Below are 14907 nucleotides of genomic sequence, written 5' to 3'. Positions count from 1 at the left end.
TGGGAAAAAAAAATTATATTGTGGACCGGCAAACTACTAGGACTGAAATTTAAAAACCCCTCGCAAACCATCTGATCCCATCCGCACAAGCCTCAGTTATGATTTTATATTAAATGTATTTTATTAAAGTATAAAAAGAAACGATATTCTGTACAATTGTCATTTTATAAATACAAATAATACAGAGCAAGGATCAACAAAACTCCTGTTTCCCCTCCCCTTCACATATATCCCCTCTACTATCAAGAAAACTGAATAAGCCAAATTATTACAGAATGCTACACAAAAATATCATGCTAACAATATACCGCAGTCACACATAGCAGGAATAGGGTTAGGAAAGTGCAACTAGGGCAACTGCCCCCCTGGTCAAAGAGAGCCCTAAGCCACTGCCTGGACTTTGCAGTCCCCGGTTATGTCTAACACCAGCTCTAGCAGGATATATATTTCAAATCTGATATATTCTAATCACAAAATATAAATAAAATTATTTGAACATAAGAACATAAGAAATGCCTCTGCTGGGTCAGACCCGAGGTCCATCGTGCCCAGCAGTCCGCTCACGCGGTGGCCCAGCAGGTCCAGGACCTGTGCAGTAATCTTCTATCTATACCCCTCTATCCTCTTTTCCTGTAGGAATTTGTCTAATCCTTTCTTGAACCCCAGTACCGTACTCTGCCCAATCATGTCCTCTGGAAGCGCATTCCAGGTGTCCACCACACGTTGGGTAAAGAAGAACTTCCTAGTATTTGTTTTGAATCTGTCTCCTATCAACTTTTCCGAGTGCCCTCTTGTTCTTTTATTATTCAAAAGTTTGAAGAATCTGTCCCTCTCTACTCTCTCTATGCCCTTCATGATCTTATAAGTCTCTATCATATCCCCTCTAAGTCTCCTCTTCTACCTTTTGTTGTCTATGGTTTCTGCTTTCATCTTTTCACTCTCTTCCTTCCAGCGTCTGTCCTCTCTGTCTCTTCAATCCAGCTCCTGCCCCTTCCATCTACTGTCTGACCTCTCCCCCTTCCATATGGTATTTGTCTTCTTTCTATGCCCCTCTCCCCTTTCCATCCAGCCTATGCCCCCTCTCTCCTTTTTACATGATTCATTCCAGCTTCACTGCTCTCTTCATTTTGATCTCTCCTACAGCAGATCTAGCATTTTTGTCCCTCTCAATTTCTCTGCTGACCCCCCTTCCCATCTCATTCCTGTCTCTCCCCTTCCCCTCCTCTAATCTCCCTGCAAGCTGTTTCCTTCCTTTTTTCTTCTTCCTTCCCTCCTCCCCCTGTCCAGCAGTAACTCTCTTCCCTTTCCCTCCTTCCCTCTCAGCAGCATCTTTCCTTCTCCCTCTTTCCAGATCCAGTAGCAGCTGTCCCTTTTTTTCCCTTGCCAAGCAGATTCCCAGACTCCTTTCCCTCCTCCCTTCCCAGCAGCAGCTCTCCTTCTCCCTCCAGGTCCAGTAGCAGCTGTCCCTATTTTTCCCTTGCCCAGAAGCTTCCCAGACTCCCTTCCCTCCTCCCCTCCCAGCAGCATCTCTCCTCCCTCCCTCCAGGTCCAATAGCAGCTGTCCCTTTTTTTTTTTTACCATGCCCAGCAGCTTCCCAGCCTCTAACAGTGGGTTGTGCCGCCTCTGAGGAAAGGGGAAAGCCCCAAGGCTGCCTTCCTGAATCGCTGCTGGTAAGTAAGGAGAGCTGCTGGAAGGGGAGAAAGCACACTGTCGGAGGCTCCCCATGATCTCTCCAGCCCTGCGCGGACTTCAGCTGTCGATGCTGCCGGCCCTGCGTGGACCAGCAGGAAATTGCAGATGTCGATCTCGCTGATCCTGTGCGGACCGGCAGGAATTTTCTGCAGACTGGCACCAGTCTGTGGACCGGCGGTTGAAGAACAGTGTTTTAGCTGACATTCACCAAGCTGCCAGAATCAGATCACGGACATGATTAGCAATTTCGGGAATCGGACAGAATAGATGGGCGGGTGTGAAGCTTCCAGAAGTTATTTACAAGAAAGATTAGCAGAGGTAAGTAACCTAATCTTTCGTTCTTGTACAATAACCTCTGGAAGCTTCACCATAGGGATGTATTAAAGCAGTCCCAACACCTCGGGGGAGGGGGGGGCAATGCACACACCACCAGGATTGAAGACCCAAAAGCTGCATTATGCGTAGCCGCCACATCCAATCGGTAAAACTTGGTAAACATATGAACAGAGGCCCAAGTGGCCGCTCTATAAATCTCTTCAGGCGAGGCTGCATGGGATTCAGCCCACGAGGAAGCCATGCCTCTGGTAGAGTGAGCCTTCACACTAAGGGGAGGCATTTTCCCCGCTGACACATAAGCAGTGAAAATGGTAACATGGATCCATCGAGAGATGGTAGCCTTGGAAGCAGGTCGACCCCGCCATGCGGGGCCCGCCAACACAAATAGATGGTCTGAAAGACGAAAGTAATTTGTGGCCTCCAGGTATCTCAAAAGGAGGCACCGCACATCCAGAGACCGCAAAACATGGTCTTTAGACTTGGAGCTCGACTGAACAAAGGCAGGAAGCTGAACTTCCTGATTGATGTGGAATGCGGAAACCACTTTCAGAGGAAAGGAAGGCACTGTTCTCAAAATAACTGCAGACTCTGTGATGTGGAGAAAAGGATCTCTGCACGACAGAGCCTGAAGCTCCGATACTCTCCGTGCAGAAGCGACAGCAATGAGGAAAATGGTCTTGATGGTAAGATCTTTGAGAGAAATCCCATCCAGGGGTTCCTAGGGCGGACGAGCCAGCGAGTGGAGAACCAGATTCAGATTCCACATAAGACAAGGCAGTATCATGGGAGGCCCCTCACAAGAAGTGAACAACATCCAGGTGAGATGCCAGAGAACCCCTGAGAGAAGAGGGGCCCAAACACAACAGTCCCACAATCTGGACATGGAGAGTAGTGCTGCCCGATTCAGGAAAAAAAAATTTGATTCGATTCAACCTATTGAATCGATTTTTTGATTCGATTTTCCTGCCCAAGTGGATGTTTTTTCCAAATATTCTGGTGGGTTTATTTTATAGCCTCTTCACCCCTTTTATAGCCTCTTCACCTGATTTGCCCTCTCCTACCCAAAACCGGATGTTACATCAGAAGCAAGGACTCCGGTGGCAGAGAGAAAGCCCGAACAGATCTTTGGTGCAGATTAGCGGCAGCAAGGCTCTCTCCTCTCCTCCCTGGCAAGGCAAAAGTGGTAGCAAGGAGGCCAACGAATGGGTAAGTCCGATTTTCAATAGCAAACCGATTCGAATCGATTCACCCAAAGTGAATCAGAGAATCGATTCGAATCACAAATCGGGCAGCACTAATGGAGAGAAGAAACTGGTAGACCCTTCCTTAGGCCAGCCTGCGGGAAGTCCAAAACATGTGCCATCAACAGGGCCAAAGGGTCCACTTGAACCCCCGCACACTAAGCCTGAAAGCACCTCCAGGCTTCCATGTAGGCCGACACAGTTGATTTCTTCTTGCTTTGAAGGAGCATAGTGATGACTGCAGAATAGTAGCCCTTAGCTTTCAAGGCTGCACGTTCAAGCACCAGGCTATAAGACCAAAGCGGTCCGGATCTTGAAGTGCTATTGGGCTCTGCATGAGCAACCTCCAATGGCAAGGAAGACACAGACCCCTTTCTGAGCTCAACCGCACCAGGTCTGCGTACCAAAGTCTTCTGGGCCAGTCCAGGGCCACTAGGATTACTGGACCCTTGTGAGTTGCCACCCAGCGCAGAGCACACCCTATCATAGGCCACGTGGGAAAGACATACCAGAAGTTCCCCTTCAGGCCAAGTTTGAACCAGAGCATTGAGCCCTTCGCTGCCGACCTCTTGTCGGTGGCCGAAGAGCCTGTCTGCCTTCCGGTTCCCCAAGGATGCCATCAGATCGAAGGTGGGACGACCCCACCAGCAATCTATGGCCTCGAATACTAGCCTGGACAGGGACCATTCTCCCGGGTCCAGAATCTGACAACTTAGGAAGTCTGCCTGCACATTGTCAACTCTGGTCACATGAGCCGTGGACAAGGCTATCAGATACTTATCTGCCCAGGCAAAGAGCATCTGAGCCTCCAGGCTCAGGAGGGTCACTCCTCGTGCCTCCCTGATGGTTTATATAGGCAACAGCTGTCACATTGTCCGAGAACACATGGACGGCCTTTTGGTGGAGACACCCTTGTAATCTCAGTCACGCCAGACGGATCGCTCACAGCTCCAGTCGACTGATTGACCATCTGCTCTCCAGCGTAGTCCACTGGCCCTGGACCAGCACAGACCTGCAAACTCCCCATCCAGAGAGACTCGTGTCCGTTGTCAGGGTCACCCAGTCCAAGACTCGCAGAGGGAGGCCTCTGTTCAGAATAACCAGGTTCAACCACCACAGCATACTGCTGTGCACCGCCGCCAACCAAAGCAACTTCACTCCCAGTGCATCCCAAGACAGAAGGGACAATTGGAAAGGATGGAAACGAGCTCTTGCCCACGGAATCACATCTTTGGTCGCCACCATTAGACCCAAGACCAGATACTGCCAGGCTGTCGGGGCTGAAACCGCTAACATGTCCCGAATGACACTTTGAAGCTTGAGCTTCCTGGGTTCCGGCAGAAACACCCGGATCCTGCCTGTGTGGAACCAGACTCCCAGGTACTCCAAGTCCCGCATTGGCTCGAGATGACTCTTCTTGCGATTGATCACCCAGCTGAGACTTTTCAGTAATTGCACCACCTGGAGAATCGCCCTTTGGCATTCTTACAGCAAGGGAGCTATGATCAGCCAATCGTCAAGGTACGGATGAACCATCACCCCTAGGGAGCACAGATGGGCAGCTACCACCACCATGACTTTGGTGAAGGATCTGGGCACCGACGCCTGGCCAAAGGGCAGTGCCGTGAACTTGAAGTGCCTCCCTAGAATGTGAAATCTCAGGAACCTCTTGTGGTCCGGAAAAATTGGGATCTGGAGGTACACTTCCGTGAGATCCAAGGAAGACAAAAACTTCCCTGACGCTACTGCTGCCACAACGGAATGCACCGTTTCCATCCGGAAACGTGGAACCCACAGGAAGGCGTTCACTGCCTTCAGGTCCAGAATAGGCCTGCAATCTTCAGAGTCTTTTTCTGGCACGATGAAGTATATCCCGGAGCCCAAGTCTCTGCTTAGAACGGGCTCTATGGCCACCAGATCCAGCAATCTGCGCACCTTGCTGGCTCTGTCTGGGTTTCTCACCGGTGAAGACAGGAAGAAGTCTGGTGGAAGACTGAAAAATTGCAGTCAAAGGCCCTCCCTGAGCATCTCGAAGACCCACTGGTCCAAGGTTATCTTCCGCCATTCTGGAAGGAAGGCCGGAAGCCCCCCCCCCCCCCCCCGTTTCAAGGGGGAACCGCAAGAGACCTGGCCTCATAATTTTATCTTAGGAGGGGCAGGATGGGAGTTGGAAGACTGTTGTCGCGCTGAACCTCCAAAGCAAGGTCTTGAGGTAGCTCCATAATGCTGTCCCGTCGCCGGGGGCCCAGAAAACTATGAAGTGAAAATTTGGCTGTCCCTACCCTCTGGCTGGGCGAGGCTTAGAGCCAGGGAGCACTTTAGGCTTACGATACTGAACACTGGCCATAAGGTCATCCAGACCCTGGCCATACAAGAGCGAACCTGTAAAAGGTAACCTGACCACTGGCGAATCCAGAGCATTCGCTGGGTGGATACAGAATAATCTCCCAGTTTAGCAAAAACTTTCAAGATGTCAGAGTGCATCTGCCAAATAATTCATCCCGGATACCAAGAAGTTGAGGTTCCGAAGGACAACCTCCTTGGAATCCTGGCAGAGCTTGGTGTAACATGTCTGGGCCATGAAGGAAGTGGCTAGTGCAGCTTGCACTCCCGCTGCAGCAGAATCAAAAAGATGCTTGAGAACAAAATCCACTCTCCTGTCCTGAACATCTTTCAGGACAACCCCTCCATCTGATGTTAAAGAGGTAAGCTTAGTGACCTGAGCCACAGCCGAATTCACCTTCGGCGGGACTAAGCGCTTGCTGAACTCCGATGCCATGGGATACAACTTTGCTATGGCCCTAGCACACTTCAGAGGACCCTCTGGGGACTCCCAGACCTCCAAGAGCATTTCCGCCAAATCCGCATTGTCTGGAAATGCAGCAGATAGCGGGGGCTTAGAGCTCATGATTGAACATTCTGCCTGAACCGCTTGGTCTGAATTAAGTTTCAGTGTCCGCAGCGACTCCAAAATAATGTCGAGCAAGCGGCTAGACTTGAAGAGCCTGCGCACTGCCTGGTCATTCCCCAGGTCCTGGTAAAGTTCAGTTGTGGATTAGGAATTGGTTATCGGATAGAAAACAGAGGGGTTTAATGGTAAGTTTTCTCAATGGAGGGGAGTAAACAGTGGAGTGCCACAGGGATCTGTACTGGGACCAGTGCTATTTAACTTATTTATAAATGATCTGGAAATTGGAACGAGTGAGGTGATTAAATTTGCAAATGGCACTAAACTGTTCAAAGTTGTTAAAACGCATGCGGATTGTGAAAAATTGCAGGCATACCTTAGGAAATTGGAAGACTGGGCATCCAGGTAGCAGATGTATAAATTGCTAGTTTTTTAATTATCTTGTATGTTATTTTTTTATTTTATTATTATGTTTAAGTATATGTTACTTTTATATATTGTAATTCGCTTAGAAACAATTTTAATTAAGCGATTAATCAAATATAAATAAAACTTGAAACTTGATGAAATTTAATGTGGACAAATGCAAAGTGATACACATTGGGAAGATAACCCAAATCACAGTTATCAGTTGCTACGATCCACCTTGGAGGTTAGCTCCCAAGAAAAAGATCTGGGTTTCATTGTGGACAGTACGATGAAACCTTCTACCCAATGTGTAGCGGCGGCCATGAAAGCAAAGATGATGCTAGGAATTATTAGAAAAAAGATGGTAAACAAGACTAAGAATGTTATAATAATGCCTCTGTATCGCTCCATGGTGTGACTTCACCTGGAGTATTGCGTTCAAATATGGTCTCCTTACCTCAAGAAAGATATAGCGGCACTAGAAAAGGTTCAAAGAAGAGCGACCAAGATGTTAAAGGGGATAGAACTCCTCATATGAGGAAAGACTAAAAAGGTTAGGGCTTTTCAACTTGGAAAAGAGACGGCTGAGGGGAGATATGATTGAAGTCTACAAAATCCTGAGTGGAGTAGAACAGGTACAAGTATATCGATTTTTCACTGCGTCTATACTTACAAAGACTAGGGAATACTGAATGAAGTTACAGGGAAATACTTTTAAAACCAATAGGATGAAATATTTTTCCATTCAGAGAATAGTTAAGCTCTGGAACACATTGCCAGAGGTTGTGATAAGAGCAGATAGCGTAACTGGTTTTAAGAAAGGTTTCGACAATTTCCTGGAGGAAAATTCCATAGTTTGTTATTGAGACAGGCATGGGGGAAGCCACTGCTTGCCCTAGATTGGTGGCATGGAATGTTGCTACTCTTTGGGTTTTGGCCAGGTACTAGTGACCTGGATTGGCCTTATGAGGATTGGCTACTGGGCTAGATGGACCATTGCTCTGATCCAGTATGACTATTCTTATGTTCTTATGAAGACAAAAAAAGAGGATGTATCAATTGAGTAAGAACATTGAGGTCCCAAACCACTGGAGGTGGTTTGAGAGGAGGTTTGACATTGAAAAGTCCTTTCATGATTCTGAAAACCACCGGATGAGCAGAAAGGGGTTGATGGAAAGCAGCAATTGCACTGAGATGGACTCGGATAGACGCAGACTTGAGGCCAGAGGTGGATAAGTGCAAAAGGTAGTCTAAAACAGAAGATAAGGAGGAATGTTGAGGCTCCTTATCGTGAGAAAAACACCACGTAGAAAAATCTAGTCCATTTTTGGTGATAGCATTGTCTAGTGGTAGGCTTCCTAGAAGCTTCTAAAATGTCTCTTCCAGATTGAGAAAACTGAAGAGAAGTTATGTTGAGAGATACCAAGCTGTCAGGTGTAGAGACTGCAGGTTGGGATGAAGCAGAGATCCCTGACTCTGTGTAAGCAGAGATGGAAAAACTGGGAGAAGGTATGACTCCCTGCTGCTAAGCTGAAGGAGAAGGGAGTACCAAGGTTGTCTCGGCCACCAAGGACCATCAGAATCATGGTGGCATGGTCATTCTTTAACTTGACAAGAGTCTTGAGAATGAGAGGGAATGGAGGGAATGCATACAGGAAGAGATTTGTCCATTCCAGAAGAAAAGCATCTGCCTCTAGGCGATGAGGAGAATAGATACTGGAGCAGAATTGAGGCAGTTTGTAGTTGTGGGGAGCTGCAAAGAGGTCTATCTGAGGCGTTCCCCATTGTGAAAAAATGTGATGAAGAGGCGAGGAATGGAGTGTCCATTTGTGAGGTTGCAGAAGACGACTCAAGTTGTCCGCTAAGCAATTTGTCGCCCCTTGGATGTAGACAGCTTTGAGGAAGGTGTTGTGGCGGATTGCCTAGTCCCAAACCTTCAGAGCTTCTTGACAAAGGGAAGTAGATCCCGTTCCTCCCTGTTTGTTGACATAATACATGGCAACTTGTTTGTCCGTCCGAATGAGGACTACCTGATCTTGAAGAAGACTTTGAAAAGCTTTGAGAGCCTTGAAAATCGCTCTGAGTTCCAACAGATTGATGTGACACTGATGATCCGTACTGGTCCAGTGGCCTTGAGTATGGAGAACATTGAGATGAGCGCCCCAAGCGTAGGTCGAGGAATCTGTTGTGAGGACCTTCTGATGAGGGGGTGTTTGAAACAGCAAGCCTCTGGAGAGATTGGAAGAGTGCATCCACCAGCGGAGAGACTGTCTCAATGAAGGAGTGACTGCAATGTGTCGAGAAAGTGGGTCGCAAACCTGCGTCCACTGAGATGCCAGAGTCCACTGAGGAATTCTGAGGTGAAGTCTGGCAAAAGGAGTCACGTGTACTGTGGAGGCCATGTGAACCAGGAATACCATCATGTGTTTCGCTGATATGGAGGAGCGGGAAGACACTGTATGACAGAGTTGAAGTAGGACTTCCAGACATTGTTGCGGAAGGAATGCTCTGAGTTGGATAGTATCCAGAACAGCTCCAATGAATTGTAGATTCCGAGAGGGTTGAAGTTGGGATTTGGGAAAGTTGATTTCAAATCCCAAACTCTGTAGGAACCACGTAGTCCGTTGAGTCGCTACAATAACCCCTTGAGATGTTGAATCTTTGATGAGCCAGTCGTCCAGGTAGGGAGATACTTGAAGACCATGGTTTCTAAGAGCTGCGGCTACCACTACCAGGCACTTGGTGAACACTCTGGGAGATGAATCCAGGCCAAAGGGCAGCACTCTGTATTGATAATGCAGATTCCCCACCCAAAATCTGAGATATTGGCAGTAGGCCAGATGAATGGGAATATGAGTATAAGCCTCTTTGAGATCCAGAGAGCATAACCAGTCGTTCTGATCTAGAAGGGGGTAAAGGGACGCCAGAGACAACATGCAAAATTTTTCTTTGACTAAAAATTTGTTGAGAGCCCTGAGATCCAGAATGGGTCACAGATCAGCCGTCTTCTTCGGAACAAGGAAGTAATGAGAGTAAAACCCCCTGTTCTGCTGTTCCAAAGGAACTGGTTCGATGGCACGGAGATGAAGCAGAGCTTGAGCTTCCTGAAGAAGAAGGGCGGTCTGGGATGGACTAGAAGGATACTCTCTTGGAGGAAGCTCTGGTGAAACCTGAGTGAAATGAAGAGAGTATCCTTCCCTGATGATTGACAGCACCCAGAGGTCGGATGTGATTGTCTCCCATCAGTGATAAAAATGATGGAGACGACCTCCAATAGGGGGAAGATAGTTCAGAGACAGAACGGTGGAGGTTATGCTCTGTTTTAAACAGTCAAAAAGGCTGCGTAGCCTTAGGTGCAGCAGAAGGTTGAGATTTCTGTTGCTTCTGATTCTGCTGTTTCTTGGGAGGAGGGCGAGTGTAAGGAGCCGCTTTCAGAGCAAAACACCTCTGGTAAATAGGAGGAGGGCGTGAAGGCTTGGCGGGTGCTGGCTTTGTCTTAGGTCTGACCACAGAATTAAAGGATTTTTCATGCTCGACAATTTCTTGGTGGCTGCCTCAATAGATTTCTTCGAAGAGGTCATTGCCTGCACAAGGAATATTAGCCAAGCATTCCTGAAGATTAGAATCCATGTCAATGGTACGAAGCTACAGAACAAGCAGCCACCCTGGCAGACAACTGAAAGGCATCGTAAGAAGACTGAAGTAGATGTAATCTGAGTTGTGATAGAGAAGCTATGACTTCTTGAAATTCAAAGTGCTTTTGAGTATCTAAATAACTGAGAAATTTAGGCAAAAGAGCAATGATGAACTCAAAATAAGTGATAAAATGGAAATTGTAATTAAGGACTTTAGAGTACATCATGACATTTTGATAGATGCGATGTCCAAATTTGTCCATAGTTTTCCCTTCCCTTCCAGGAGGAACGGTAGCATAAACCTTGGAAGGATGGGACCTTTTCAAGGATGACTCCACAAGTAGCGATTGGTGAGATAACTGTGAATTCTCAAATCTTTGCAATGGAGAGTTTTATATCTGGAGTTTAATTTGCCTGGAACAACTGGAATTGCATAAGGAGTCTCCAGGCATCTGGTAAAAGTCTGAGACAAAAGCTTGTGAGGAGGAAGCTTACGTGACTCTGCCGGAGGTTGAGGAAGATGCATGACTTCGAGATACTCCTTAGAGCAGGGGTGCCCAACACGTCGATCGCGATCGACTGGTCGATCGGGAAGGCAACGCCAGTCGATCTCGTATTGCCGTTCCAATCGGCCGGCCGATCAGCCTTCCTCTCCCCAAGGTTCCCCACCGGAATCTCCCCAAGGTTCCCCACGCACACTCATTCTTGCTGCGCCCTTCCTGCCCGACTGCCAGAACCCGTCTTCCGACTGGGGGATGAAGTCACTTCCTTTGGGAGAAGGCGGGAGGGAGGTCTAGGGAAGTCACGACCCTTGAGAGCTGAGCGCCGGCTGCCCCTGGCGGAATTGACAAGCCAGACTGGAGAAAGGCGGTCGGGAGCAGGAGGTGCTCTGCCCAAAAATGCCGGAGCTGCTGCTGTTGCTCTGACGTCTTGAGCCTGAAAATGTGAAGTTGTGTCGTGCTAAAAAGAGACTGGAACGGCTCTCATGGAAGACTGGCTTTTTTTCTTTTCTTTTCCTCGGCCCTGGGGATCCAGAGATTTGGGCCTGCAGAAGCCTAACGCTGACCAGCATTCCTCTCCCCGACATCAATTCTTACATCGGAGAGGAATTTCTGGGCCAGCCAATCGCTGCCTGGCTGGCCCGGAACTTCCTCTCCGATGTAAGAATTGAAGGGGAGCAGAATGCTGGTCAGTGCAAGGCTTCTGCATGCAGAGCTTGGGGGGGGGTGGCTTGGAGGCCTGTTCCCCGGTGGCGACGGCAAACCTAGTGGCTTGGGGGAGGGCAGGGAGAAAGAAACAAAGGGGGCAAGCAGGGAGACAGAAAGAAAGTGGGCATGGAGAGAGAGAGAGAAAGAAAGAACAGGAGGCAGGGAGAAAGAAAGAAAAAGTTGGGGGAGAGAATGAGGTATGGAAGAGAGAAAGCATATAGGAGGCTGAAAGAAGGAGTGGGCTGAAATCAGAAGATGTCAGAAGAAGTGCAGCCAGAGTGAAGTGAGAAGAAGTCAGAAGAAGAAAGTGCAACCAGAGACTCATGAAATCATCAAACAAAAGTAGGAAAAATGATTTTATTTTCAATTTAGTGATCAAAATGTGTCTGTTTTGAGAATTTATATCTGCTGTCTATATTTTGCACTATGGCTCCCTTTTACTAAACCACAATAGCGGTTTTTAGCGCAGGGAGCCTATGAGCATCGAGAGCAGCGTGGGGCATTCAGCGCAACTCCCTGCGCTAAAAACTGCTATGTGGTTTAGTAAAAAGGGAGGGGCTATATTTGTCTATTTTTGTATGGTTGTTATTGAGATGACATTGCATAGAGTCATCTGCCTTGACCTCTTTGAAAAAAACCCGGAATATGAATGATAATTAACATTTTCTCTGCCTTTCAGTGTGCTTTGTGGGGGTTTTAAAAATTTTTTATTGTTGGTAGATCATTTTGACTTGGTCATTTTAAAAGTAGCTCGCAAGCCCAAAAAGTGTGGGCACCCCTGCCTTAGAGTATTTGGAACCAGCATCCAATTGAAAGTCCAAGTCAATAGTCATCTGACGAAGAAAAGAGGAGAAAGATAGTTGATCCTCCAACGCCTTCGGCAGGAAAAAAGGCATCAAAAGAATAGGGAGCCTTGGATGAAGCAATCGAAACCACTGAGTCCTCGAGGTGTGGAAGTGGAGACCTCGATTGAGGAGTCGGTGGTCTAGTAGAACTGGAAGGTGTAGATTGAGGCTTAGTTGAAGAAGGACGCTCTTTGGAAGAAGAGCTATACCTGGAAGTATGCCTCGAGAAAGGCCTCGATCGTCGGTGAGAATGGTGCTTGGAAGCAGATCTCGAAGACTGAGGAGACTTCGCCCCGGAGATGGAAGCAGTCAATGCCACCAAGGAATGGATAGGGTTGGAAGCTGTGGATCAAAGCTCTAGAGGCTTGATGGAGGAACCTCGATGCACTCCCAAAGACTCTGCTCCTTGTATGGAGTGTGAGGATTCCTGTCGAGGCACTTGCAAAGAATTTGCTCCTTGCTTCACGTGCATAGATGCCAGACCAGACACTCGCAGAGACTCTGGTCCCTGCATAGAGTGTGTAAGCTCAGACTGAGGCATAGGAAGAGGCTCGACCTCGCGGGAGTCTGCAGAATGCCCAGGCTGGATTAGAGTAACAAGCTTCGGCCCCATATTAGTGAGGAACTGAATGAATTGCTTCTCTAACATGGTCTGGAAAGAAGCCGGCAAGGATGGATCCGCGTCTGAAACCGGACCACCTGCTTTGGCTAGAGGTTCCACAGAGGCAGTGGAAATGTGCTTCGACTTGGAAGTCTTAGGCACCACCTCTGGAACTTTCTGCTGAGCTATCTGACCTGAGGATACAGGGGAAGATACAGCAGACATCGTTGAGGAAAGAGCTGCTGCAAACGAAGAAGGTCTGATGAGGCTCGAGGTCGCAGTACTCCAGGTGAGGGCGCACCATGGCCCGGTACAGCGACATGATAACCTTCTCCGATCTGTTCGTGATCCCCTTCTTGATCATTCCTAGCATTCTGTTCGCCCTTTTCTCCACCGTAGCACATTGTGCAGATGGCTTCATGGACTTGTCGATCAGAACTCCCAAGTCCATTTCCTGGGAGGTCTCTCCAAGTACCGCCCTGGACATCCTGTATTTGTGCATGAGATTTTTGTTCCCGACATGCATCACTTTGCACTTATCCACATTGAACCTCATTTGCCATGTCAATGCCCATTTCTCGAGCTTGATTATGTCCCGTTGCAGATCTTCGCAATCCCCCTGTGTCTTCACTACTCTGTATAACTACGTATCGTGCGCAAATTTAATCACCTCACTTGTCATACCAATGTCCAGATCGTTTATAAAGATGTTGAAGAGCTCAAGTCCAAGCACTGAGTCCTGTGGCACCCCGCTGGTGATGCTCTTCCAGTGTGAGAATTGTCCATTTATCTGCCATCATGTTTCTATGGAGACAGCTTAAGTAGAAACTTTGCTCAGGACTCTATGTCATATAGGGCATGTGCTACATAGTCAACCCCTGTAATTATCAGCTGGGAGTAAACGTCATCCGTCATGGGAGTCAGACATAATCTAGTATGGCAAGCGCGTGCCATGAATGAGGCTATTGTTGCTGCCTTAATCCCCAAAGCCAGGGCCTTGAATTGCCTTATAAGGACAACATCTACCCTGTGATCCTGCACATCCTTCACTAGGTAGGGAAATATGCTTGGTAATTTGCGCTACCAACGAATCCATTTTAGGCTGAACAGCTACTGAAATTCAGAAGCCATGGAGTATATAGCCTTAGGAACCCATAAGGAGCCCTCCGGGGTCTCCCAATGCTCCATTATTAGCATAGTAATGTCAGGATGTGAATGGAAAAATGTGGTCCGAGTCTGAACTGTTCATAACAGAGCACTGTGCCATCGAGGTCTGCGGAGGTTCAAGATGTAATTTTCATAAAGAGTCAGTAATAATATCAAGCAAGGCTGTTGGGTTGAAAAGGCAATGTACCGTTGGGTCCTCCCCCTAGTCACACCTCTTAACCACAGGCCTCTGCCTGAGACCTCAAATTTCCTAAGAGCAAGGATTTACACTGTGGCAGTAAAGGCATGGACTTTGACCCCCAGTTCTACTTTAATAATAAAGAATAATAACTTTATTTTTCTATACCGCCAACTCCCAAAAAGTTCTAGGTGGTTCACAGAATAAGAGAACTGGACATTCCAGTGATGATACAAAGCACACAGAAAAGCAGTACAATATTTCAATAGTGAAAAATACAATAAGAAACTATGATATAGTCATCAATCAAGTAACAAATTTTTTGAACAAATAGGTCTTAACCAATTTTCTAAAGGTGCAATAAGATGCAGATTGTTGAATCAGGTCGTCTAACCATACTTGAACTTTACTTGCTTGATAAGCCAAAGATCAATCAAAATATTTTTTATAACGGCAATTTTTGGGATTAGGAAAAGTAAATAAACCAGTACACCGAGTAGGCCTAGTCGAACAGTACCATTCAAAATGAGAGAGGAGATATAGCGGAGCTAATCCAAATAACATCTTATAGCAAATACAAGCAAATTTGAAAAGTACTCTTGCTTCCATTAGCAACCAGTGCAGCTGACTGTTCTGGTTCCTGATCGGTAACCCTTTCATTTTGTAAGGACAAATCCCCTTGCACAG

The sequence above is a fragment of the Geotrypetes seraphini genome, chromosome 3 (assembly GCF_902459505.1).
Source record: "Geotrypetes seraphini chromosome 3, aGeoSer1.1, whole genome shotgun sequence".
NCBI lineage: Eukaryota > Metazoa > Chordata > Amphibia > Gymnophiona > Dermophiidae > Geotrypetes > Geotrypetes seraphini.
The sequence above is the reverse complement of the archived record's forward strand: the minus strand, read 5'-3'. Positions refer to the sequence as shown.